The 27,275-nt window shown below is 39.1% G+C and overlaps 1 protein-coding gene and 1 pseudogene across 14 annotated transcripts in view; one reads left to right on the plus strand and one right to left on the minus strand.

The window, feature by feature from the left end:
* TENM3 (teneurin transmembrane protein 3) overlaps window positions 1-27,275 on the plus strand; it is a 2,750,454-nt gene that overhangs the window by 1,856,204 nt on the left and 866,975 nt on the right. The window lies entirely within an intron of this gene.
* LOC102119616 (cyclin-H pseudogene) lies at window positions 888-27,235 on the minus strand (annotated as a pseudogene).

The following is a 27,275-nucleotide window of genomic DNA, read 5'->3' on the forward strand; positions in this document are numbered from 1 at the left end:
TTCTCGTGACAGTGAATGGGTCTCACGAACTCTGATAGTTTTAAAAATGGGGTTTCCCTGCACAAGCTCTCTTTGCCTGCTGCCATCCATGTAAGATGTGACTTGCTCTTCCCTTGCCTTCTGCCTTGATTGTGAGGCCTCCCCAGCCGCATGGAACTGTAAGTCCAAAAAATCTCTTTCTTTTGTAAATTGCCCAGTCTCAGGTATGTCTTTATCAGCAGCATGAAAACGGACTAATACAGATAGTACATGCTCCTGTGTTTTCTCTATTCTTCTACCTTGGCTTATTTTTTAGAGCACATATTGTTCCTGGCATAATTATGCATATTTCAGTATGTATTTGTTATCTCCTTCACTTACTGGTGGTAAGCCTTCATCAGATCAGGGACTAGATTTGCTTTGTTTACAATATAGATACCAAGTATCTACAACAGTGCCAGACACATAGCAGGCATCTAATAAATATGTATTAGACCCAGACTCTCAGTCTTGATTCATGAGTTCCAGCTGCTGGGCAAATATAACTTGAGCTGCTGAGGTGATCCCATGGAAGAGCTGAGTTCTAAAGGATTTCCTAATGTCATACATTATAGAGATAGTAACAACACCTACCCACTATGTGGCAGATAATGAGCTCAGCTTTTTTTTTCCTGGCTCTTTTGAAGATGTTTTCTTTTACATGAACTACTATGAAAGAAAAAATTAAATAACACATAGAAATGTTTAATATGTTTTGATGTTTTCATATGATATATTATTTATTTATTTATTCATTCATTCTGTCACCCAGGCTGGAGTGCAGTGGCACAACCACGGCTCACCTTAAAAGCCTAATATGCTTCCTAATTCTCTTGATTAGTTAGCATTGACAAGTCAATTTGAAATGGCTAGAGAGAGTCTACCAGGTCATCATCAGTCTACTCTTCCTCCTCCTGTCTGTATTTCTTTGAGACATCATCATTATCTTCCACAGCCTTTCCTTTTCTTCGCAATTACATTAAGTGCAAGCTCAGCAGAATGACATTGCTCCAACTTCGGCTTCAGAACAGCAGTTTCTTCAGATCTGGGTGGTACATACTTTTTTACTCAATTTCTCCTGCTTTTCATTATATCTAGTAACTGTGACAAGCAAGTTCTGTTCTCTCTCAAAACCAGACTGTCCAATAAACAACTAACTTTCCATAGTAATTCCAGCCCTGAAGGCACTAGATAAAATGGCAGGCAGGGCAATTTGGGAAGGTGTGTATAAATGGTAAGCAGCCGTCAATGTGATTCTATTAAGAAGTTCATCAACTGTTTTCCTCAAAATGTCTGGATTCTCCAGCATTGCATAGTAAGTCTGTGAGGAAGCACTCCAGTGGTCTATAGGGGTTGTGGACAGTCAGATGGAAATGTAAGTTGCTGTATACAATGTAGTTCATATTCCAAACTCTGTTCAAGTGTCTCCTCCTGTCTGAGAGAACTCTCCCAAAGGTTTCCAACAAACTGGGGACTAGATACATTCAGTTTATCTACGTTGTAGGCCAGAAATGCACGCGTGAGCATTATTATCCGGGAGTGATAGTTATTACTTATTTCCCTTATTTAATCCTCAAGAAAAAGCTACCTCAGATTCTCCTTTTGAGATGAGAAACCAGAAGGATGGGCTTTACAGTTAAGAAGTAAGTGATGAAGCACAGATTGCATGTGCCTAAGTTTCTCTCTTTAACACAGAGCACAAAGTCAAATGCCAATAGGGCCAAGCCATATTGAAAATGAGGAATACAGTTTGGGAATCACCCAGTGTCCTTTCTTGCTTTTTCTTGTTTCTTGTTTTTGTTTTTGTTTAGAGATGGGTCTTGCTATCTTGCCCAGGCTGGACTGGAACTCCTGGGCCCAAGCGATCCTCTTGCTTCTGCCTCCCAAGTAGCTGGGACTACAGGCGTGTGCCACCACTGTTCTAGGCTTCTTCTTGCTTTCTTTTGTCAGCTCACTTTTTTATTTTTTATTTTTTGAGATGGAGTCTCACTCTGTTGCCCAGGCTACAGTGCAGTGGCACAATCTTGGCTCACTGCAACCTCCGCCTCGTGGGTTCAAGCGATTCTCCTGCCTCAGCCTCCCCAGTAGCTGGGATTACAGGCACCCGCCACCATACCTGGCTGATTTTTTGTGTTTTTAGTAGAGATGGGGTTTCACCATGTTGGCCAGGCTGGTCTCGAACTCCTGACCTCAGGTGACTTGCCTGCCTCTCCACCCAGCCTGTCAACTCACTTTTAATAGAAATCAGAGTGCAGATAGTATTTCTCTGTCATGAAAAAAACGGTATAGTCACTAATTCATGATGATGCTTCAAAGTAAGGGTGCGACAAGGAGCCAGGAGGACTCTGGCAAGTTGGAGTATATAGGCAAATCCTGAACGGGAAGCTCCCACATGTCCCTAGCCAGTCACTGCCATCAAGTAAGACTGGCCCAGAGTAGCCAAATCTTCCACTTCCTCAAAAGAAACTAGAAATTCAGATTTTTATGTGAAATATCCCAAGGTTTTAAATGTTAGGTAAACATGGACAATCACCAGAGACCATAGAAGGCTTGTCTGAAGGCCGGGACACAGAGACATGTCAGCCCACAGACACCCTGGCTGTAAATCCTGGCCAGGGTCCTGTGCTGGGTATTACAGTGAAAGGATGAGATGTGGAGAAGGGAAGAAGGAGAGAGGGTGACATGCGAGACAGCTCAGAGATACATCATAAGGAAGGAAGGAAAGGCAAACACAGCGCCATTGCCCTATGGGATCATCACCCCACAAGCTCTCAGAGGAGGGAGAATTACTCCCATCTGGGGCAGCCAACGCAGGAATCATAGATCTGAGCAGACCCTGAAAGAGGCCAAGTGCTTGAATGAGTAGAAAGGTACCTCCATGTTTCAAGATTCAGACAAAACAATGAAAGTGAAATGTTCTGAAATGCATGAGACACTGTACACATTTAAAGAAGTATTTCCTATTTACAAAATAGAGCTGGCATCACATATGAAGTTTATATTGTCTATTTCTTGCACATAAGGGTTTGTTACCATCTTATTAAGACAACGTGTATTTTTGACTAGAGTGCTGAGCTATACAAGTTCTATTTTTAAATCAAATGGTTGTATGTATATATTTCATACCTGGGAGTGCAAGTCACTGTATCTGTCTTATTCCATCCTTTCTTCCTTTGCATTTATTTATAGTTTCTTTGCTGAAAAAAAATCAGTTGATTGTTACGTTGTTAGTTCCATAAAGGCAGTTTTGAAAATTCAATGTGCGCATATATTTTGAAGTGACTTTCAATAATTAGGGACTGATTTGAAATGTCTGGTAGTGACAGTTTCCCTTTGACTTTCGGTAACCTTTCTGTCCTCAGTCTGCAGCTGAAGGTTTTTGGTTTGTGGCTTTTAAAGTGGTGTTAAGGGACATATTTCTGCCTGAGAACAGAGCTGTCCACCCACACGTAGCCCAACTACACTATGCTCATGCAATTATAAATTAAATAATAATTTAATTTTAAAATATTTAAATTTAATATTTACATTCCATATTGGGCGATACATTTTAAAGACAGCAATTTTCTGATGAATGTTTTTAATTTTAAGCACTCTAATATAAGGAATAATAAAAATGACATTTTAGACTGTTCTGAATTTAGGAGCATAAATAGAGAAATTCGGGGCCTAGTTTTCAAGAATAGATGCTAACAGAATAAACAAAATTAAACCTGTCATTATATAAAATTTTTATTCGCCCTGTGCATGATATTTTAATATGCATTTTATGGAGTTTGTAGAAAGTTTCATTTTTCGTTTGGAGGAAAAGATAGTGTTACACAGTATAGGTGATAAATCAGGTTCTCATAGTTATGTGTGTGATCCTTAAAAGGTGAACGCACTAAATATACCTCAAAGACACAGCCATTAACCTTAAAGTGGATCGCAGATTTGACCTGTGGGAAAAAGAAGTGCAAGCGAGGTGTAGAGGTTTTTATTAATACTCCCACTATTTGGTTATAGGTATTCGAATATTTGAACATAACGTTTATAGGCTAGCTCCATAGAGCCTCCTGGAAATCTTTATTTCACTGGTTTTCCAACTTGACTTCTGCCTTCCGCCTCTGAATTCATTTCTTACTGTCGTACTACTGGCACCTAGAAGAATTTCTCTCGACTATTTTAACAAGCCTTCAGCTGGCTGTTTTCCCTACCTTATCAGTTCCCACTTACGTATCTTCACTCCTGTCATTAAGGCCATAAACAATGGAGTGAGTCAGACAGAAGTTTAAATTCCAGTTCTGCTATCATTTAGCCCTGTGTCTTTGTGAAAATTATTTAATCTCTGTGATTTTGAATACCTTTATTCATAAAATAAATACCTTCTCTGGTATTGTGGGGACTAAATCAGATGGGTCTATTCCCCACATCTTGACCACAGAATGTTTGTTGCCACGGATAAAGTCCCATACTGAAATGGGATGATTAGAGACACAGTCCCTCCTCAGCTCATCCAGCTCACCTTGGGTAAATCATTAGAATTCCCTAGGTCCAGCTGCTGCACCCAACAACTCAGGGGGCAGACGTGGTGACTCAGCCCAGCTGCTGTTCTTCCCGATCCACGTGCTCATTGCCTCCGCACAGCTGGGGAGAGTTTCCCCACCCACATCATACTATATTTGTTCATGGATCATGGTAATTATTTTTTAGATTTTAAAAAGCAATATGATGCAATGAACAAGAGATGCCTTCCAATCCTTTTATGCCTACACACTAGGTGTTCGAGGGCAAAGGAAACAGCAGGTACTTGATAAAACCTGATTACGTAAATATTCTCCCCAATACAGTGTATAGCATTAACCTACATAATACCAAATCACTACAAGCAGCACATCTTCTAGACTTAATTTCTTTGAGTCTATGACTGAATGTTGATATTCTTTGTACAACAAAACAATCTTTTATGTCAATATATCCACTGAGATTTTATAGAATTTTTTACATTTATTTCCAGGTTATATATTAGTTTTTTAAACAAATGTATACAAAAGAATATCAAAAAGTCTCATTATTATACTATTCATGTTGCTTTTGCTATTTTTATAAAGAAAATAAAATGTTTGCAAATGTAGACACATGTGTAACACCTTCCTGTCCTCAGTTATTCTATTCTAAGTTGGTCATTTTATCAGTTTTATGTTTTAGTCCAGAATATATCTGTGCATATATATAGCAGCCTATGTGCACATACATTCTTTTCTTATTTATACCTTATAACATGCTAAATAAGTGCTCTATACCTCACTTTTTGCTCTTTATAAAATATATATATAGGCCAGGTGCGGTGGCTCACGCATGTAATCCCAGCACTTGAGAGGCTGAGGAGGACAGATCACGAGGTCAGGAGTTCAAGACCAGCCTGGCCAATATGGTGAAACCCCATCTCTACTAAAAATACACCTGTAGTCCCAGCTACTTGGGAGGCTGAGGCAGGAGAATCACTTGAACCTGGAAGGCGGAGGTTGCAGTGAGCCGAGATTGTGCCACTGCACTCCAGCCTGGGCGACAGAGCAATTTTTTTCTTTTTAGACAGGAGTCTCACTATGTCGTCCAGGCTAGTCTGGAACTTTTAGGCTCGAGTAATCCACCTGCCTCAGCCTCCCAAAGTGCTGAGATTCCAAGTGTGAGCCACTGTGCCTGGCCTCACTTTTTACTCTTAATACTACTCCTTGGAAACATTTCCTTATAAGTTACGTAAAACCACACAACTTTTAAAAAGTGACTGCATAATATCCCATGATATGGCTATCTCATCATTTCCATTCTAGCTCCCTTTTCATAGTTTCCTTAGCTGTTTCCAGTTGTTGGCTATTGTCATTGCCATTGCTGCTTCAATGCGCGTCCTTTTACTTTACATCTTGGAAAACTTATTTGAGTACATCCCAACTCTGTGATTAGGATCAAAAGGTATGTAAATTTATTTGTAGCTTATTTTATTTAAAAACTTTATAATCCTTTTTCATGTTTAACCCTCTCAAAATCACTGCCCATTTTACAGATGAGACAAAGTGGGTAATTTGGTCAGAACACATGATCAGTTAACGTGTAGAGACAAAATTAGCACTGAAACCTTCCTGCATTCTTCATTTCTCTTCTATCACTTCAAGCTGCATTTCCAATGAATTCCAAAGAAAAGGTCATCTGGAAAATTGGGTGTCTTCAATAAATGGATTAAGGTGGTGGTTGACAAACCTTTGAAGAACCGCATGGAAAGAGATGCAAAGAAAGACACGCTGTGTTGTTTTTTTTCCCCCACAGACTGACCTCTTTGGAGTTACAATAAAGCCAAGCTTTTTTCTTTCCTTGTTTACCAGGTTCTATGAGAGAGAATAAAGAGAAAGATATTCATGTTGATGAAAATGATGACAGATAAAATGTGTTTGAAGGCTATAAAAACTCCTTACATCTGGAGCAGCTGGCAGCCTGGGATTGGACTCTACGGGGAGCTCATAGATATCTAATTTGAGCAATGGTTAAAAGTAAACTTGGGAACAGCTGATTCAGTGCAGTTATCTCTGGCTCTGGGAAGTTTTTGTGATGTTTAGAGGCTGGCACATAAAAATCCACATGACACATATTTGCTGAGTCTAATATCCTTATGAAAATGAACAGGGATGATTTACAGGAATATATTAGACACAGATGTTCTTATATAAACCAGGATATAACATGATATAGGAGGTAATGAGCCATTAAAATGGGCAGAAAATACTTGCTAATGTTTCAATAATTATGTACATTAAAATACACAAATAACATACAAATATCAGTGGCGTAGAAATCAATTAGATTAGATAAATTGTTAGTCATTCAGCAAATAATTATGGCCTACGACAAATAAGGCATCTTGCTACAAATCACAAGACACAGAATCTTTGTACCTCAAGTGTATTTCAGATCACACACGGGGGATACTGTCTCCAAAATGAAGAAACCTAGTACTTTAATGAAAGCAGAGACAGGTGGGCTAGGGCCATAAAGCTATTTAAGCTATTGTGATTTTAAGCACTGGGCTGATCTTCAGCTCAAATTCCACATTGGAGCTTTCAGGAATGAGGAAGAGGAAAAGTCAAGGGAAAGTTGACAACTTAGTTGGATAAACTTACATGACAGGATTCTGATACGATAGGTCTCCAAGCTTCATTAGGAATTTTCATTCCAAGCTCTGATACATGCTGCCCTCATGATGCTTAAAATCTACAGAATATGATGAGCATACACAAACTTCTCTAATATGAAATGGTATAGTGATACATATGACGTGAGTCAATAAAATAAGTACAGCTAGAACAGTAGCAGCAGGGATGGAAAGAATGAAATGACTGAAGAACTGTTGCTCAGGAAGAAGCAACATGAGGGTTTTTAATATTAGTGCAGGTGGTCTGGTGCAGTGGCTCATGCCTGTAATCCCAACACGTTGAGAGGCTGAGATGAGTGGATCACTTGAGGTCAGGAGTTCGAGACCAGCCTGGTCAACACAGTGAAACCCTGTCTCTACTAAAAATACAAGTTAGCCTGTAATCCCAGCTAATCTGGAGGCTGAGGCAGAAGAATCACTTGAGCCCAGGAGGTGGAGGTTGCAAAGAGCTGAGATCATGCCACTGCACTCCAGCCTGGGCCACAAAGCAAGACTATCTCAAAAAAGATTGTTGCAGGGAATGAAAGAAAAGTAAGAGGTGAAGCTCAGGATTTTGAATCTCTACTTGAGAGATAAGAAGAAAGGTGGCACTATTGGGCAAGATGCAAGGAAATGTGAGTTTGAAGTAGAGTTACCGCATGCTGAAGTCAATGAGCTGGCAGGGCTTCTGTGCAGAAATATCCAGCAGACCTTCGGAAATGCATAAATGGAGCTCTAAAGCAGTAACAGCACAAGGGTCACATGTTTGATTTTACTCTGCTTAGAAAGGATACTTGAATACATGGGTGAGGATAGGAATATATGCAAAACAACACAGAGAGGACAAGAAAATAGACCAAGATGAGCTGTCCATCTCACTGAAGCAGGAACCAATGCAGGAATGAAAGAATGATAAGGTTCATGAGCCACGTGTACTAACACAGAAGCCGAGACAGGAAGGCGATCTGAAAAGAACTGGATGATTTGAGATATAAAATGTACCTTGCAAACAAAGGAAGTTGAGGACTGAGAAAGTGCCGTTGAATTTGGTCCTGTTGGAAGTAAATGCTCAGTGCTGCCAAGTGAAAATAGCACTTGGGCAAAAGTTTCTCAGCAAGGCAATTTAATTCTATAGAAGGGTGTATCTCGTGGATGGAGCAATGGCAAGAGCACACCAGACAAGAAAGGGGAAGGGGGTCTTATTCCTAACCCAGCTAGTCCCTACTGCTGTGTCTTTTCCCTATTGGCTAGTGTTAGACCGCAGAGTCTAAGCTAATTCCAAATGGCTATTTTAAAGAGAGCAAGGGTACGAGCTGGAGCGGTGGGGTGAGTAGTTTTGGTGAGAGGGACAGTTACAGAACAGGTGACTAAGGATACCTAAGGACAGAACAGGTGATAGAGGCTAGGAGGGGGTTGTTTACTGACACTAGGGGCAAGGAAGGTAAAGAACGAGGAAGTCAAACTTTAAAATGGAGAACAAAGAACAGGGAAGCTGAACATACTGACATATTGGTTCTTTGAAGAGGAACTCAGAACTCATTGTACTTAACAATTTTTCTCTCTCTTGAATTTTAAAGGAAGTTAACAGGCTAAACTTTGAAGAGGAATTTACTGTATCCTACAGTCCATAGGATGTGATTGGTGATATTCACACTTGAGCTTAGCCAGGAGGCTGAGAAGCAATGTGATTGGTGATGTTCAATGGAGAAGATGGTGGTAGAGCAAAAGCCAAATCACATCTTAGCCTTGTCTATTGCAATCACCTCTCAACTGCACTTTCTACTTCTAATCTTTCCTTTCTTCAACCATCCTTCTTTCTGCCCAAACTTATCTTTCTAAAAGTCAAATTTAGTGGTATCACTCCTTTGGTTAAAATGTTTTGATGGCTCCCGTTGCCTGAGGACTTCAAAGTTCTCCCAGTTGAGGTCACACTCAACTGATACCATTTGCTACAATCAACTGCATATTATTTGCCCTTCTTTAGCAGGTCCAAAGTTTTCACACCTTTTTCCTTTGCTAATGCTGCCCCTTCAAAATAAAATACCTCCTAATATCTACCAATGGCCTACAACCTATCTCAGGTGTCTCCTCCTGTGCAAGGACACCCCAATCCTCCAGGCAAAATGAATGCCTCCTCTCAATGCTTCCATAGAACTTTTCAGGGATTGCTATTGGGTTACTAGGTCATGTTAACTGAATAATGATTTTTTTATATATTGTGTCTCTCCTAATGTGGTACAAAACATACGACAGTATTATATTCATTCTTACCGCCCCAGTACCTAGCATTGTCCATACATGTTGTTTTTCATTACTTTTGAATGAACGAATGCATAAAATAGCTGCTAAAATATAAGATGTTTGGGAATGGAGAGAGCTGAGCATGTTTGAAGGCAGAACAGAAGGAATAAGTCAAGGGAAACGATGGCTAACGCTGAGAGAGGGAAAGGAGGAGATAATTAATGGAGCTACATCCCGAAGAAGACGGGATGAATGATGTAAATAACAAAGATGGTGAAGTGAGACTTGGGAAGAAAAAGAGACAAATTTTCAACTGAACCAGGAGACTGTGGACAGGAGACCATAAGTGAATTGACGATCATTGAGCCCCTTTTATCCACCAGGTACTGGGATAGGTTATGTATCTTTGCTCATTACTTAGCATTACAAGCCTTGTAACCTGTCCCTTTACAGATGATCAGGCCAAATTGAAGGGTTTTAGAGTTTGGTTTTAGTCACATAAGTCAAGTTCGAATCCTGGGCCATTTTCTCCCAGTCTCCTGCTTTTTCCATGAAATAAAAATTGTCAGTGGTTGGAGGCCACACTAGGAGATCAGGAGGACAAGGCACTTTCCACTGTTAGAAGGCAAAATTAAAATGACTTAGAGTGAGTCTGGGCTGGATTCGTAGATAAGTGAAGCCAGAATGCTGCTTACATTCACATAGGCATTTTCATCCTGCTCCTTTACCAGTTTGGGCTGAGAAAGAAAAGGCCACTGTTATGTTTTAGAGTTTCAAGAATCTTCTGAATGTTTCCAGCACTTTCCCTCGGATTCAGGAAGACTGTATTAGATACTTTGTTCCACAAATACCGACGAAGCACATGCTATTATGTGCTCAGCATGAGGAATTTCTTACGAGATATCAAATAAGAGTCAGACATAGTCCTTAAGGAAAAGATATTTTAATGGAACTTTGATAGAAAGAAAATCACTATTCCATGAAGAGAATATTACACATGCTGTAAAAGTGATTCAAAGAAAAAGATGAGACAATAATTGATCTGAATCTAATGATATATTTGAAACAGATTATATATTAAACCACGAAGGCAGAATAGGCATTCCATCAGAAAGAAAGGAATAAAGGAAAGGAGAGAGGAGAACAGAGAGGGGAGGAGAGGAGGGAAGAGGAGAGGAGAGGAGGGGAGAGGAGACGGGAGGGGAGGGGAGGGGAGGGGAGGGGAGGGGAAGAGAGAACTTTGACTGTGAGGGACAGAAAGGTGGTTCAGGGAGCCAGAGGTAGTCCAGTGTGTATCATTGGAAAAGGCAAAAATTAAACACTATGAGTAACGTGTACAATTTTGAGTTACAGGCTAAGAGATTATTAAGATCCATACCCAGCAGGCACTAGGGAGCCACTGAGGGTTGAAGAAAACTCCAATACAGGCAGTGTGATTTTACAGATTTGGGTCAAGTTTATTCTTCAAGTAAAATCCTTCTGTGGCTTCTCACCACCATTAGAATAAAGTCTAAAATCCGTATCAGGCCCCTTCACGTCATGTATCACCTGATTTCAACCAAGCAGATTTTTAACTCATGATGGTGCCTCAGCCCTCCCAGCCCAGGGGTTTAACATATTCTGTCCCCCAAAAAGACTCTCTCCCCTTCTTCCCTTGGGAAATGCCCCACTTTCTCTCAAATCTCATCATACACATCACCTTCTCAGGAAGAAATTATCCTCTGATATTCTAGGCTAGATGAGTTCCCCTAGTTATACCTTCAAGGCAAACTGTCCTTTCCAACATCAAATTAGAATTGTAATTCTATACATATTTGGATCATTACTTGGTAATGCCTGTCTGCCAAATTAAACTGTAAATTCCATGAAAGCAGGAACTATGTAAAACCGGCTAATAAACATTATCTCCGTGTCTAACACAGAAGAGTAATACATAAATCAGCTCAAGCCTATGAATGGTTGAAAATGACTTATTTGATGTGAGGCCCTGAGATGAAAAGACAAGGAAGCTGTTAGACATCTAGAAAAAGGGTTGTTGAAAGTATGACACAAATAGAAATGGAGAGCTGTGTTTGACATGTATTTTACGAGTAGAAGCAGGCCAGGCACGGTGGCTTACACCTGTAATCCCAGCACTTTGGGAGGCTGAGGGGGGCAGATCACAAGGTCAGGAGATCGAGACTATCCTGGCCAACATGGTGAAATCCTGTCTCTACTAAAATTACAAAAATTAGCTGGGCGTTGTGGCACCTGCTTGTAATCCCAGCTACTTGGGAGGCTGAGGCAGGAGAATTGCTTGAACCTGGGAGGCGGTGGTGGCAGTGGCTGAGATCACGCCACTGCAATCCAGCCTGGCGACAGTGAGACTCTGTGTAAAAACAAACAAAAAGAGTAGAAGCAGTGGGACTTGAAATTTATTGGATGGATTATGTCTAAGTAATTGGAGAAGCCTGATAAAAAAAATATGTAAAATGTTCCATTGATTTTCTATCTTTCCTGATTTTAAAGAAATCCTTTCTCAGGTCAACTACAGTATCTCCCAATATTGCCATTCCTTTTATCCTACGCATTCTTTATAGAACAGTCTAAAAATATTTATTGAGCACCTACGATGTGCCTGGTACTCTTATGGGTGCTTGAAACACATCAGCAAACAAAGCAAGCAAAGATCCCTACATTCGTGGAGCTTACATTTTTGGCAGAAAGATACAGAACCTAAAGAGTAAACTGCAGATATAAGCATATTATAGTGTGCACTCAAAGGTGGTAGGTATAGGAAAAAGAAAAGTAGAACAGTGTAAAAGGGATCGATAGAAACAGCCCAGTGGCACTACCCCAGTTATCTAGAGCACATAACATGTATTAATTTTAAAAGCGTCTCTCTTTTTCTGTTTGTTTTACTTTTAATGAAACCCAGAAACTTTCCAAGTAGGCATTCAATGAAATGTAATTGCTCTTTTTCTCATCTGTTTCCTGGAGATAAAATCCTCAAGGGCAGAGAAGAAGCAGGATATCACAGAAGTGGGAAGAAAGCTTCCTGGTTGGAGCTGGGAGGGAAAGTTCTGTACTAATACCCTACCCATCAGTTCAGGAGCTCTCAGCGCCTCTCCCGACGCAGCGCTCAGCATCTCAGCATCTCAGCATGTCAGCATGTCAGCATCTCAGCATAGTTCCTCAGACTTCCTTTTTTTTTTTTTTTTTTTTTTTTTTGAGACAGGGTCTTGCTCTGTGGCCCAGGCTAGAATGCAGTGGCATTATCTCAGTTCACTGCAACCTCCGCCTCCCAGGTTCAAGGGATTCTCATGCCTCAACCTCCCGCAAGGCTGGGACTACAGGTGCCCACCATGACACCTGGCTAATTTTTGTATTTTTAGTAGAGACAGGGTTTCACCATGTTGGTCAGGCTGGTCTCAAACTCCCGACTTCAAATGATCTGCCCGCCTCAGCCTCCCAAAGTGCTGGGATTACAGGCGTGAGCCACTGCACCTGGCCTGTTCCTTAGACTTCTAACCAACTCCTTAATTTTGTTATTACACTCTGAAAATATTTTCTTAGGCTACTTTTCTATTTCTCACTTTTCATCAGTTTCTTCTCTCCAAAAGTCTTTCATGGCCTTACTAACCTACAGGAAAGCACTGGACAATGCCTTTTATTTGTAGGTGAAAGTTGTTTCAAATAACTAGTTTGCTACACTTAATTTTTCATTCATGAATTATAATTTTTTCATGGCTTTCTGAATAGTATTAATAAAATTTGCATATTCATTCTAACAGTAAATAACATAATAAAAGATAATAAATATTTAATGACTTTTCCTTAACTTTTAGAAAACAGTTGGAACAATTCAACCTGTTAAGACAGTGTTTACTTAGAAACTGACTTCTCAAAACAGAAGGTAGATACATTTTTTAATTGCTCATAACCTAAACAGTAAGAAAAGAATAAATTAACTTCTTCATTATCTTAGTCTACAGGAAGACTATTTTTTAAATGAAAGAACAGTTTGCTAAATAGATTCCAATTATTTAAATCAATTAAAACTTAACTACAACAAGTTTAAAAGTCAAATATTTAATTATTATTTTCATTTTTTCCCAATAATGGAGTTATTTTGTTATATTAAATTAAATGTACTGATTATTTTGGCTTTGGGCAGACATGACTTTAATGTGTTTATAGGTTTTCAATTAATGCATCAGTGATTTCCATAAAATTCTAGATGCTTGACTTCTCCTTTAAAAAAAAAAGTTTAATACTCCTCATTTCTTCCTATCTGTCTGCTTCATTCATGTATACATTCGTATTCCCCTCTATCCCTGAAGGTATATAAATTGACAATCTCAATTCATTGATCAAAGAAAAAGTATCGAAAATGGACCCTATTCCTCAAAAGGCTTGCAACGTAGTAAGAGTGACAAAAAATAAGTAATAAATTCAAAAAATAATTAAATACAAAAAGGCAACTTTAATAGGATGTTAACTTTGTTTCTTCTGCATATATTGAATTTTCAGTTGAGATACTATCCCCACTCCTCAAAATAAAGCAAAAGCTGGGAGCAATGCCGTAGGTGCCAAGCCACCTCAAAGGCAGGAAACAGGCACTGAAGACGGATCCGATGTGAGAGGATAAGAATTCCTTTGGGAAGTTGCTGGAGAGTTGTGGTACCACGATACCGGGCAGGGGAGTGTTTCCCTGTAACCTTAATCCAGTTGACGAGGACTTAAGCACAGTCACCCAAAATGTTGAATGTGTGTCTTTGGTATCTCAGAAACCCAGAGACTGATGTCTGACTTTTCCAGCACCAACTTGGTGGCCTACTGGAACAGAAAGAGCTGAGCTGGGAGTGAGCTACACAAACATCACAGGGTTCCTCCCCAGCAGAAGCAAAGCAGGTGTGTGTGTAAGTATGTGTGTGTGTAAGTGTGTGTGTGTGTGTGTGTCTGGTGTATTGGCAAGAAAAAAATTAGAGAAAGATTTGAGGTTTTGGTTTGACACTGAATTCAAATTTTTAAAACCAAACCTGAGGGGCCATTAACTTTTTACCTGAGAGTAATCTTTAAAAGTATGAGATTACTTGAGATTTTACCCCAAGGCCTGGAACTACAGTTTGTTGGAAGTAGGTCGAAAGGTGGCAGGAGAAGGAAATGATGACGTTGTTTCCTTCAAGTGCCCTTCCCAGTCCTGTGCTTTCAATGAAGTGACACAATCGATTGGAGTGAGGGACCACCAAGTTCACTATGAACTGCAGAAAATTATTCATCCAAATAAAAGAGATGGGTATGCATTGCAGAGAACAACACAATTTTCATGAAAAAAGATTGACAAAGAGTTGGGGGCCAGTTACAGAAAACTTTAGAGTTTGGACATCATAAAGTCTGGGGACACATTAAACTGTGGCCCCATTGCCTAAAAAGCTCAGCGGATCATTCTGCAAAACTAATTAAAACCTGAAAATCGACTTTGGACATAGAGAATAAAAATACACTATGTCTTCAAATGCTCTGCATTTTCTTTAAGAAATTTGTATTAAATGGCTTATCAAAGCCTGTTATTAGCCCCCACTATTAAATATACCAAGTAAATCAAGATGTAAACAAACATATTAAACTACCATTTCGTTAAGGGCACAGTTTGAAAGATAATCGGATGACAAGGGAATAAAGACAGGAAAGGAAACAGTGTGAGTGAGTGGTTCAAAATAAATGATAGACTGGAAACATCATTTGAAGAGCAATACAGCGAGGAAGTAGATCAAAAGATAACCTCTTCCCAGGAGTTTCTTGTGTCATTTAAAATAATTTTTCATGTATGGAGGTAAGCATGGTTCTAGGAAAAGAATTTTGAACTTAAAATCAGTGGGTACAAACTGTTGTTGTACCTAGTTGTACATCCAGCTCCTGAGTATATTAATTGTACATTCATTATATGAGTATACTAATTTATGCTAATTGTTGGGAAAGACAGTGCCCCCCTCAGTCTCTTGGGCTCTTTCATGTCTTACTGGGTTTATCAAGAATGCAAATTGCTGACGGCTCTTTTCTGGGGCTGTTTCTCAGGGTCATGTTTGCAGAGCAACCTAGACAGGTGAGGTCAAGTCTCTCTCTGGGACAAAGATCTTGTTTTCTTACTGCTTGCTCTAAAGCAATGGATTCCCCAAATTCAGTGTTCCCTGGCTACAGGCAAACCCGCTGTGAGTATAGCATCCATCTGGGCCCCTCCACATCTCTCCCATGAGATTTGAAGAAGGGACAAAGGAAACAAACACAAACATGATGATGCTCATGCTGCTGATTGAGCTTTGAGTGCCGAAGTCCTTTGTTTCAGACCCAGGAGTCTTGTGTTTTGTGCCAGTATCTAGGAAGCATTAATTGGCTAGTTTACTCGCTTATACGCAGGGTGAAATATCAGACCCGACATCATCATTGATATGTGTAGTCTTTACCATGCACATGACTTCACCTGGTTGGGTATATCACTCAAGAATATTCGAAATACTGTATTTGGAATATTATGTTATGCTACTAGTCTAACCATTCCTTACTTGTTGGAGAACTGTTCATTGTTACTGCCTCAAAGCAAATTAGTAACATGTATATACCTGAATAATTCAGAATCCTTTCCTTACTTATTTAAGATATTCATCTTTTAAATAAGCTTGATCAACAATTTCTCTTCATTTGAACCTCCCAACTCTTCCCCTTTTCACCAATTTGTATTGGCTCTCTTTCTCCTCCAGAGGCCTGTTTGAACACACAAGACACACAACTTGAATTAAAAATAGAGAGATGGTCTGTTGGGGTCTCTTCTCTACTCATACTGTGACATTGATTGCAACTTGAACATGCCAAGGAGTTACCTCAACCTTATAACAATATATAAAATAATAAACAGATGTGGCAACATAAAAATATTGCTATAATCTTGTAAACGGCAGGTTGAAGTAAGATAATTATGAGGATGAATAGCCTTATTAGTGTCAAATTCAATAGTATTTTCGGTAAGTGTGTGACAGAGCGTCTTCTATTCCTTTGCAACCAATGGTGAAGACTGGTGGAAATATGAACTTTTTCTCAGATTCATAAAGGCAGAAGAAGAGATAGTGACATAATTATAATTATATTAAGAAGCATGGTTGATTGGTTGTCAGCACACTTACATTTAACAGTCTTGGGTGTTTTTACATGATAATGGCATAATGACAGTAATGAACTTAGAAGTTATTCTTAGCAAAGTATCACAGCAGAGTGCAATCGATTTCTGCAGAAGCTATAAATGCAATCTTCAACCTTATAGGTTATTGTAAATGCAAAGCACAAATTCTCATTCATAACTACTTAATTAAAGAACATTATTGGTTTACCTGTAATTGCTTTAATTTATCACAGTGTTACAATTTATAAGTAATGTGTGTTATTCTCCAGTAGTTTTATTGTAATTACACATAATTTACAATTCACATTACTGGATTTCTAATTAGCCTCTAAATATTCTTGGTTATAAAAATGAAAATACTATTTTAAGGAGAATAGGATAATTAACAATGTATTAAATCTATTGGCTGTCAAGCATTTAACAAACAATAAAGTCAACTAATTCAGGCGATTTCGTTGATGGGTTATAAAATTTTATAAAGTTATGGAGTGCAACTTAGTCATTCCTTGAGATGCTGCCATTAATAACACTGTTTCAAATTTATCTTGGTAGAACTCTGGTCCACATTATATTTGGCAAAACAACACATCCAGCATCTCCTTTTATGTTTGGGTGGATGGCACTGGAGAGAGGCCAGTGTAGATATCCATCAAAATATTCCTAAACAAGCTTTCCTAATGTTAGAGTTTCCAAGTTACTTGACTTAGAAGGTGGAATAGTGACAATTTCAATCAATTGAATCTATTGTGATTCTAGAGATTGGGAAAGATAATGTGGTTAGCTTAGTAAAATCACTATTTTGAATTTCCTTCAAAGTTTGTAAACAGCCTTGTTTTGGCATGATGTAGCAATAGGCCAAAGTCACATGACTTCACCCTTTCATTTGAAGATAACTAATGAAAGACATACGGTGAGCCATAATGTTCTATAGAATATGCAGCCACCTCTACAGTGTATTTTAAAAGGTCTTCAAAATTCAGTACTTTTAAATAAACCTGAAATTTCTATCATCAGAAACAATCCTTGCGGTTAGGCATTGATCCAGAAAGCTTCCATAAATGCAACTGTAATATGTACACTGAATGAAATATGAATAGTCTTCATCACTGAATTCACAAGAATTCATTTTTAAATGAGATGATATCAGGCAAGAGGTAGAAGGGACAGAGAAAATACTGCCAGAAAATAAAGAAGAGAAGAAAGTTCTGTTGAGGCAAGAAACTTAGCTAAAGTAACATAAAACTATGTACGGTAGGATGGGGATATGTCCAGCAACCCAAAGAACCTTGTGATGTTTCTGTGTGTCAGGACAGAATAGATCATTGAAGAAAATTGAGACTGGCATCCTTGCTTGGTAAGTTTGTCTAAGACCAATCGTAAAATCTCCCTGCTAAGGTTTTTTGGGTTTGGGGGTTTTGTTGCTGTTTTAAATCCCGGTCCTCGAAGCTGTTGCACTTCCCTACCTTTAATGAAAATGGAGCTTTCTATAATTCAGAATAAAAATAATTGATTATAACTTTTTAAATGGTATCAAAAGATATGGTCCTGGTGTGGCTGGCAAAATGGCCAAATAGGAACAACTCCGGTCTACAGCTCCCAGAAAAATCAATGCAGAAGGCGGTGATTTCTGCATTGCCAGCTGAGGTACCCAGCTCATCTCATTGGGACTGGTTAGACAGTGGGTACAGCCCATGGAGGGCAAGCAGAAGCAGGGTGGGGCATCGCCTTACCCAGGAAGTGTAAGGGGTCTGGGAACTCCCTCCCCGAGGCAAGGGAAGCCGTGAGGGACTGTGCTGTGAGGAACGGTACACTCCAGCCCAGATACTACACTTTTCCCATGGTCTTCGCAACCCACAGACCAGGAGATTCCCTGGGGTGCCTACGCCACCAGGGCCCCGGGTTTCAAGCACAAAACCAGGCAACTGTTTGGGCAGACACCAAGCTAGCTGTAGGAGTTTTTTTCATACCCCAGTGGCGCCTGGAATGCCAGTGAGACAGACCTATTCACTTCCCTGGAAAGGGGACTGAAGCCAGGGAACCAAGTGGGCTACCACCCATGGAACCCAGCAGATCCCACCCCTGCGGAGCCCAGCAAGCCAAGATCCACTGGCTTGAAGTTCTCACTGCCAGCACAGCAGTCTGAAGTTGACCTGGGAAGCTCCAGCTTGGTGGGGGGAGGGGCGTTTGCCATTACTGAGGCCTGAGTAGGTGTTTTCCCCTCACAGTGTAAATAAAGCCACCAGGGAGTTCAAACTGGGTGGAGACCACAACTGCTCAGCAAAGCCACTGTAGCCAGACTGCCTCTCTAGATTCCTCCTCTCTGGGCAGGGTGTCTCTGAAAGAAAGGCAGCAGCCCCAGTCAGGGGCTTATAGATAAAACCCCCATCTCCCTGGGACAGAGCACCTGGGGGAAGGGGCAGCTGTGGGCACAGCTTCAACAGACTTAAATATTCCTGCCTTCCTGCTCTGAAGAGAGCAGCGGCTCTCTCAGCACAGTGCTCAAGCTCTGCTAAGGGACAGACTGCCTCCTCAAGTGGGTCCCTGACCCCCATGCCTCCTAACTGGGAGACACCTCCCAGCATGGATTGACAGACACCTCATACAGGAGAGCTCCAACTGGTATCTGGTGGGTTCCCCTCTGAGACAAAGCTTCCAGAGGAAGAAACAGACAGAAATCTTTGCTGTTCTGCAGGCTCGTCTGGTGATACCCAGGCAAACAGGGTCTGGAGTGGACCTCCAGCAAACTCCAGTGACCTGCAGCAGAGAGGCCTGATTGTAACAAGGAAAACTAACAAACAGAAAGGAATAGAATCAACATCAACATAAAGGACGTCCACAAAAAAAGCCCATCCAAAGGTCATCAACATCAAAGACCAAAGGTAGATAAATCCACGAAGATGAGGAAAAACCAGTGTAAAAAGGCTGAAAATTCCCAAAACCAGAACGCCTATTCTCCTCCAAAGGATCACAGTTCTTCACCAGCAAGGGAACAAAACTGGATGGAGAATGAGTTTGATGAGCTAACAGAAGTAAGCTTCAGAAGGTGGGTAATAACAAACTCCTCTGAGCTAAAGGAGCATGTTCTAACCCAATGCAAGGAAGCTAACAACCTTGAAAGAAGATTAGACGAATTGCTAAATAGAATAACCGGTTTAGAGAAGAACATAAATGACCTGATGGAGCTGAAAAACACAGCACAAGAACTTCGTGAAGCATACACAAGTATCAATAGCCAAACTGATCAAGCAGAAGAAAGGATATAGGAAACTGAAGATCAACTTGATGAAATAAAGCATGAAGACAAGATTAGAAAAAAAAAAGAATGAAAAGGAATGAACAAAGTCACCAAGAAGTATGGGAATATGTGAAAAGACCAAACCTATGTTTGATTGGTGTGCCTGAAAGTGATGAGGAGAATGGAACCAAGCTGGAAAACACTGTTCAGGATATTATCCAGGAGAACTTCCCCAGCCTAGCAAGACAGGCCAATATTCAAACTCAGGAAATAAAGAGAACACCACAAAGATACTCCTCAAGAAGAGCAACTCCAAGACACATAATTTTCAGATTCACAAAGGTTGAAATGAAGGAAAAAATGTTAAGGGCAGCCAGAGAGAAAGGTCGGGTTACCCACAAAGGGAAGCTCATCAGACTAACAGTGGATCTCTCTGCAGAAACCCTGCAAGCCAAAAGAGAGTGGAGGGCCAATATTCAACATTCTTAAAGAATTTCAAACCAGAATTTCATGTCCAGCAAAGCTAAGCTTCATAAGCAAAGGAGAAATAAAATCCTTTACAGACAAGCAAATGCTGAGAGATTTTGTCACCTCTAGGCTTACCTTACAAAAGCTCCTGAAGGAAGCACTAAATATGGAAAGGAAAAACCAGTACCAGCCACTGTAAAAACATTCCAAATTGCAAAGACCATCAACACTATGAAAAAACTGCATAAACTAACTGGCAAAATAACCAGCTAGCATCATAATGACAGGTTCAAATTCACACATAACAATATTAACCTTAAATGTAAATGGGCTAAATGCCCCAATTAAAAGACATAGACTGGCAAATTGAATAGTCAAGACCCATCAGTGTGCTGTATTCAGGAGACCCATCTCACATGCAAAGACACACGTAAGCTCACGATAAAGGGATGAAGGAATATTTACCAAGCAAATGGAAAGCAAAAACAAACAAACAAACAAAAAAAGGCAGGAATTGCAATCCTAGTCTCTGATAAAACAGATTTTAAACCAACAAAGATCAAAAAAGACAAAGAAGAGCATTACATAATGGTAAAGGGATCAATGTAACAAGAAGAGCTAGCTATCCTAAATATATATGCACTCAATACAGGAGCACCCAGATTCATAAAGCAAGTTCTTAGAGAACTACAAAGAGACTTAGACTCCCACACAATAATGGTGGGACACTTTAACACCCCACTGTCAATATTAGACAGATCAATGAGACAGAAAATTAACAAGGATATTCAGGACTTGAACTCAGCTCTGGACCAAGCAGACCTAATAAACATCTACAGAACTCTCCACCTCAAATCAACAGAATATACATTCTTCTCAGCACCACATTGCACTTATTCTAAAATTAACCCCATAATTGGAAGTAAAACACTCCTCAGCAAATGCATAAGAATGGAAATCATAACAGTCTCTCAGACCACAGTGCAATCAAATTAGAACTCAGGATTAAGAAACACATTCAAAACCGCACAACTACATGGAAACTGAACAACCTGCTCCTGAGTGACTACTGGGTAAATAACAAGATTAAGGCAGAAATAAGTTATTTGAAACCAGTGAGAACAAAGACACAATGTTCTAGAATCTCTGGGACAGAGCTAAAGCAGGGTTTAGAGGGAAATTTATAGCACTAAATGCCCACAGAAGAAAGCTGGAAATATCCAAAATCGACACCCTAACATCACAACTAAAACAACTAGAGAAGCAAGAGCAGGCAAAATCAAAAGCTAGGGGAAAACAAGAAATAAGTAAGATCAGAGCAGAACTGAAGAAGATAAGAACACGAAACACCATTCAAAAAACCAATGAATCCAGGAGCTGGTTTTTTGAAAATGTTAACAAAATAGATAGACTGCTAGCCAGACTAATAAAGAAGAAAAGAGAGAAGAATCAAGTAGACACAATAAAAAAATGATAAAGGGGATGTCACCACTGATCCCACAGAAATACAAACTATCATCAGAGAATACTATAAATACCTTTATGCAAATAAACTAGAAAATCTAGAAGAAATGGGTAAATTCCTGGACACATACACCCTACCAAGACTAAACCAGGAAGAAGTCTAATCCCTGAATAGACCAATAAAAAGTTCTGAAATTGAGGCAGTAATTAGTAGTCTACCAACCACAAAAAGCCCAGGACCAGACAGATTCACAGCCGAATTCTACCAGAGGTACAAAGAAGAGCTGGTACCATTCCTTCTGAAACGATTCCAAACAATAGGAAAAGAGGAACTCCTCCCTAACTCATTTTGGAGGCCAGCATCATCCTGATACCAAAACCTGGCAGAGACACAACAAAAAAAGAAAATTTCAGGCCAATATCCCTGATGAACATTGATGCAAAATCTTCAATGAAATACTGGCAAACCGAATCTAGCAGCATATCAAAAAACTTATCCATCACAATCGAGTCGGCTTCATACCTGGGATGCAAGGCTGGTTCAGCATACACAAATCAATAAATGTAATCCATCACATAAACAGAACCAATGACAAAAACCACCTAATTATCTCAATAGATGCAGAAAAGGCCTTTGGCGAAATTCAACGCCCCTTCATGCTAAAAACTCTCAATAAACAAGCTATTAATGGAACATATCTCAAAATAATAAGAACTATTTATGCAAACCCACAGCCAATATCATACTGAATGGGCAAAAGCTGGAATCATTCCCTTTGAAAACCAGCACAAGACAAGAATGCCCTCTCTCACCACTCCTATTCAACATAGTGTTGGAAGTTCTGGCCAGGGCAATCAGGCAAGAGAAATAAATAAAGGGTATTCAACAGGAAGAAAGTCAAATTATCTCTGTTTGCAGATGACATAATTGTATATTTGGAAAACCCCATCGTCTCAGCCCAAAATATCCTAAAGCTGATAAACAACTTCAGCAAAGTCTCAAGATACAAAATCAATGTGCAAAAATCACAGCATTCCTATACACCAATAATAGACAGAGAACCAAATCATGAGTGAACTCCCATTCACAATTGCCACAAAGAGAATAAAATACCTAGGAATACAACTTACAAGGGATGTGAAGCACCTCTTCAAGGAGAACTACAAACCAGTACTCAAGGAAATCAGAGAAGACACAAACAAATGGAAAAACATTCCATCTCATGGGTAGGAAGAATCAGTATCATGAAAATGGCCACACTGCCCAAAGTAATTTATAGATTCAATGCTATTCCCATCAAGCTACCATTGACTTTCTTCACAGAATTAGAAAAAACTACTTTAAATTTCATATGGAACCAAAAAAAGAGCCCATATAGCCAAGACAATCCTAAGCAAAAAGAACAAAGCTAGAGGCATCATGCTAACTAACTTCAAACTATACTACAAGACTACAGTAACCAAACCAGCATGGTACTGTTACCAAAATAGATATGTAGATCAATGAAACAGAACAGAGCCCTCAGAAATAATGCCACATATCTACAACCATCTGATCTTTGACAAATCTGACAAAAACAAGCAATCAGCAAAGGATTCCCTATTTAATAAATGGTATTGGAAAAACTGGCTAGTCATATGCAGAAAACTGAAACTGGACCCCTTCCTTACATCTTATACAAAAATTAACTCAAGACAGTTTAAAGACTTAAATGTAAAACCTAAACCCATAAAAACCCTAGAAGAAAACCTAGGCAATACCATTCAGGACATAGGCATGTGCAAAGACTTCATGACTAAAACACCAAAAGCAATGGCAACAAAAGCCAAAATTGACAAATGGGATCTAATTAAAGTAAAGAGCTTCTGCACAGCAAAAGAAACTATCATCAGAGTGAACAGGCAGCCTACAGAATGGGAGAAAAATTTTGCAATCTATCCATCTGACAAAGGGCTAATATCCAGAATCTACAAGAAACTTAAACAATTTTACAAGAAAAACAACCCCATCAGAAAGTGGGCAAAGAATATGAACAACACTTCTCAAAAGAGGATATTTATGTGGCCAACAAACATATGAAAAAAAAGCTCATCATCACTGGTCATTAGAGGAATACAAATCAAAACCACACAATGAGATACCATCTCACACCAGTTAGAATGGCGATCATTAAAAAGTCAGGAAACAACAGATGCTAGAGAGGATGTGGAGAAATAGGAACGCTTTTACACTGTTGGTGGGACTGTAAATTAGTTCAACCATTGTGGGAGACAGTGTGGTGATTCCTCAAGGATCTAGAACCAGAAATACCATTTGACCCACTGATCCCATTACTGTGTATGTACCCAAAGGATTATAAATCATTATGCTATAAAGACACATGCACATGTGTGTTTATGGCAGCACTATTCACAATAGCAAAGACTTGGAACCAACCCAAATGCCCATCAATGATAGACTGGATAAAGAAAATGTGGCACATATACACTGTGGAATACTGTGCATCCATAAGAAAGAATGAGATCATGTCCTTTCCAGGGACATGGATGAAGCTGGAAGTTTCTCAAGAAACTAACACAGGAACAGAAAACAAACCACCGCATGTTTTCACTCGTAAGTGGGAGTTGAACGATGAAAACACATAGACACAGGGAGGGGAACATAACACACTGGGGCCTGCCAGGGAGTCGGGGGCAAGGGGAGGGATAGCATTAGGAGAAGTAGCTAATGTAGATGACGGGTTGATGGATGCAGCAAACCACCATGGCACGTGCATACCTATGTAACAAACCTTCAGGTTCTGCACATGTATCCCAGAACTTAAAGTATAATAAAAAATAAAATAAAATAAGAAAATGTGTGACTGCATGAACCTTTCTGAAGCCTAATCAAACCTGAGGTTAGAAGTTCCTGAATTGAACTTTAGAAAGAGTAATAAATATATTGTCTTGCAGTTATCAATCAGAAAAAAAAGATGTGGTCCTAAAATCATAAATTGTATTTACAGTTCAAGGCATATCACCATAACTGCAAATCATCTACTAAATTCATCTGCCTTGAAATTTGGTTGTCATGAATAAACTAAGTCCCATTTTAAAATAGTACACCAATTATACTCACAACCATGAACTGTTAATAGCACAAATCTATTCTATGAACTTTTGTCATCTGACATTGAAATACTCACACCCCCATCTAGTACCGCATTATATTCAGAGACATAACCAAAGAGGCTTCCAAAGACTGTAGCCATTTCCAGCAAATCAAGGGTTAAGAGGTCTATCTTGTGTCTTCCATTAGTGGGTGTCACTGTGATGAAATTAACAAAGCCCTATTCTGAAGACTTTCGGGACCAGCTTGGAAGCATTTTGTGATAATGGTGCTCATTGTAACTGGATTTGACCTGTGGTTAATTCATATCAGCAACTAAAAATGCAGGCATTTAACTACACTGAATTTAATTCTAGCCCAAACCAAGCTTTTTAGTCAGCCTACAGTATCACAAGAAATACTGTAGAATTGAATAGTTAGCTGCATTCAATCAGACTCAATATATTTTTTGTGTATTTTTAGGTGAGAAATGTGAAATTAAGGTGTATGGGATGTCTGCATTTCCTTCTCTTCCTGGCTATCTTTATTTAACATGCTCAAATCAGTTATTAGGTTATGAATGTGTCTCAATTATTTCTAGAAACAGGTTGATGAAATTGATTTTTCTACAGTAAAATTCCCCTTTGTGTGTGTGTGTGTGTGTTTTGTGTGTGTGCTTTTAAATCACACTTAAACATACATAGGAATATGATGTTGGACAATGCGCTAATTGAAGGGAAGACTTTAATGGACCTCATAGAGGATAAGGACATGCCGTACCTCAGTTGATTGCTTCTCGATTAGGACTCAAACGCTATCCCATTCTTCCTTTTGGGTATGACTTGAGTCTGTACAGTGCACTACATAAATGATTTTCCATGGCTTTTTAAAAGGCGGTGCATATTAATATTTTAAACTGAAGTAATTGCTTCTTGCTCAGCAATGGGTTTCATTTATGAGTGTTTATCCTCAGCAAATGGAAAGTATGGTTAATCTCAGTTAAAAATTGGTTCTTTAAATAGCTCTAATTACATTCTGTTTATATTTATATGTATTAGACACTTAAGATTTAATCGGTAGCAGTTCTAACAAACCATAATCTTTATTAGCTGGTTTTAAATTATTGTTATGGATGGGAGTTGAATAAGAAAATAAGTGATTTGTCTACTATCAAACACAGAAAATAAAAGATGGACCAATGCTTTAAAAAGAGTTTTTAGCATAACTTCAAATTTTAATATAATGTATGAGAAAGAGGTCATATTAGGTCAATTCGTTTTCTTTTTTCTTTATTTTTTGAACTCTAACAATAGAAAAAAATGTGATGTCTAATGGCATAAGATTAGTGAAGTTTTTGTTTTCAAAAATTATTAAGATCCTCGTGTTCGAGTGCTAGAAAAAAAGGGACTAAATTTTGCATTTTAATTCATATTTATTCAGAAGAAAAACTTACATGAGATATAACGTGTTGATTTTTTAATGAAAAAAATTTGTTTTAAGTTGATGTGATGCTAGGTTAAGTCAATTTAATTTGCTTAAATTCTGTATTTTGATTAAACAGAAAAGACCTTGTTGGATTCTGCTTCTTTCCTGAGAAATTTATCAAAGGACTTCCTCGAATCTTTGAATAAGACTTCTGAATTACACATGGCTCACACACAGTGAGTTAGGAAACTCGCAGTCATTTTATTGACATTTAATTTTCAATTTGTTTTATTGTAATTTTCAAGATATGCAAAATGAAGTATAATTCAAAAGACAATTTATTAATAACACCTGTATCTCTGTGGAACTAAAAACATTTGTGATTGTTTTCAAAAGGCAATAGTATTCCCAGAAAAGAAGTTTGTAGAAGTATTAGTGTCATTTTATAAATAAGGAAGATGAGACAAATATTACAACTGCTTTACATTGTGAAAAATGTAATCATTTTATCTCCACCTTAAGCTCCGAGCTCTGTCCCAAGAGCTATAAGCCACCATAGCCTGCTAGGCTAGTTCTTCTTTTGTAGAAACTCATTTCTCTTTTGTTTTCTATTTCTGTTGCTACTTTCTAGAGCATGTCCTGGCTACCTTATGCCTGAAAATAAAGCCTTGCAAATTCAGTCTAGTCTCTCTCTGCCCAGCTACAGGACTCCACTATGGCACTTGTCCCCTTAAGCACCCACAATCATGCCACTCTTCACTCTCAAAGCTGCCAGGAGATGGCCTCTCTCTATTGGATAAAAGCCCACGTGCTCATCTCTGCATGCCGGGCACTTCTGGATCAGGTGCCTTTACCAGGCCTTCAAACTTACCTACCAGTGGTCTGCAAAACTCTCGAATCGCAGAGTCTCATGTCCATCTCAGGTTTTTCCTCCTCTGTACCGATGCCTTTCCATTTTCTTGAAGGACATTCTACTGACATCGGGCCTTATGGAAATCTCCCCTATTCTTGAAGCCTCAGA

The sequence above is a fragment of the Macaca fascicularis genome, chromosome 5 (assembly GCF_037993035.2).
Source record: "Macaca fascicularis isolate 582-1 chromosome 5, T2T-MFA8v1.1".
Taxonomy (NCBI): Eukaryota; Metazoa; Chordata; class Mammalia; order Primates; family Cercopithecidae; genus Macaca; species Macaca fascicularis.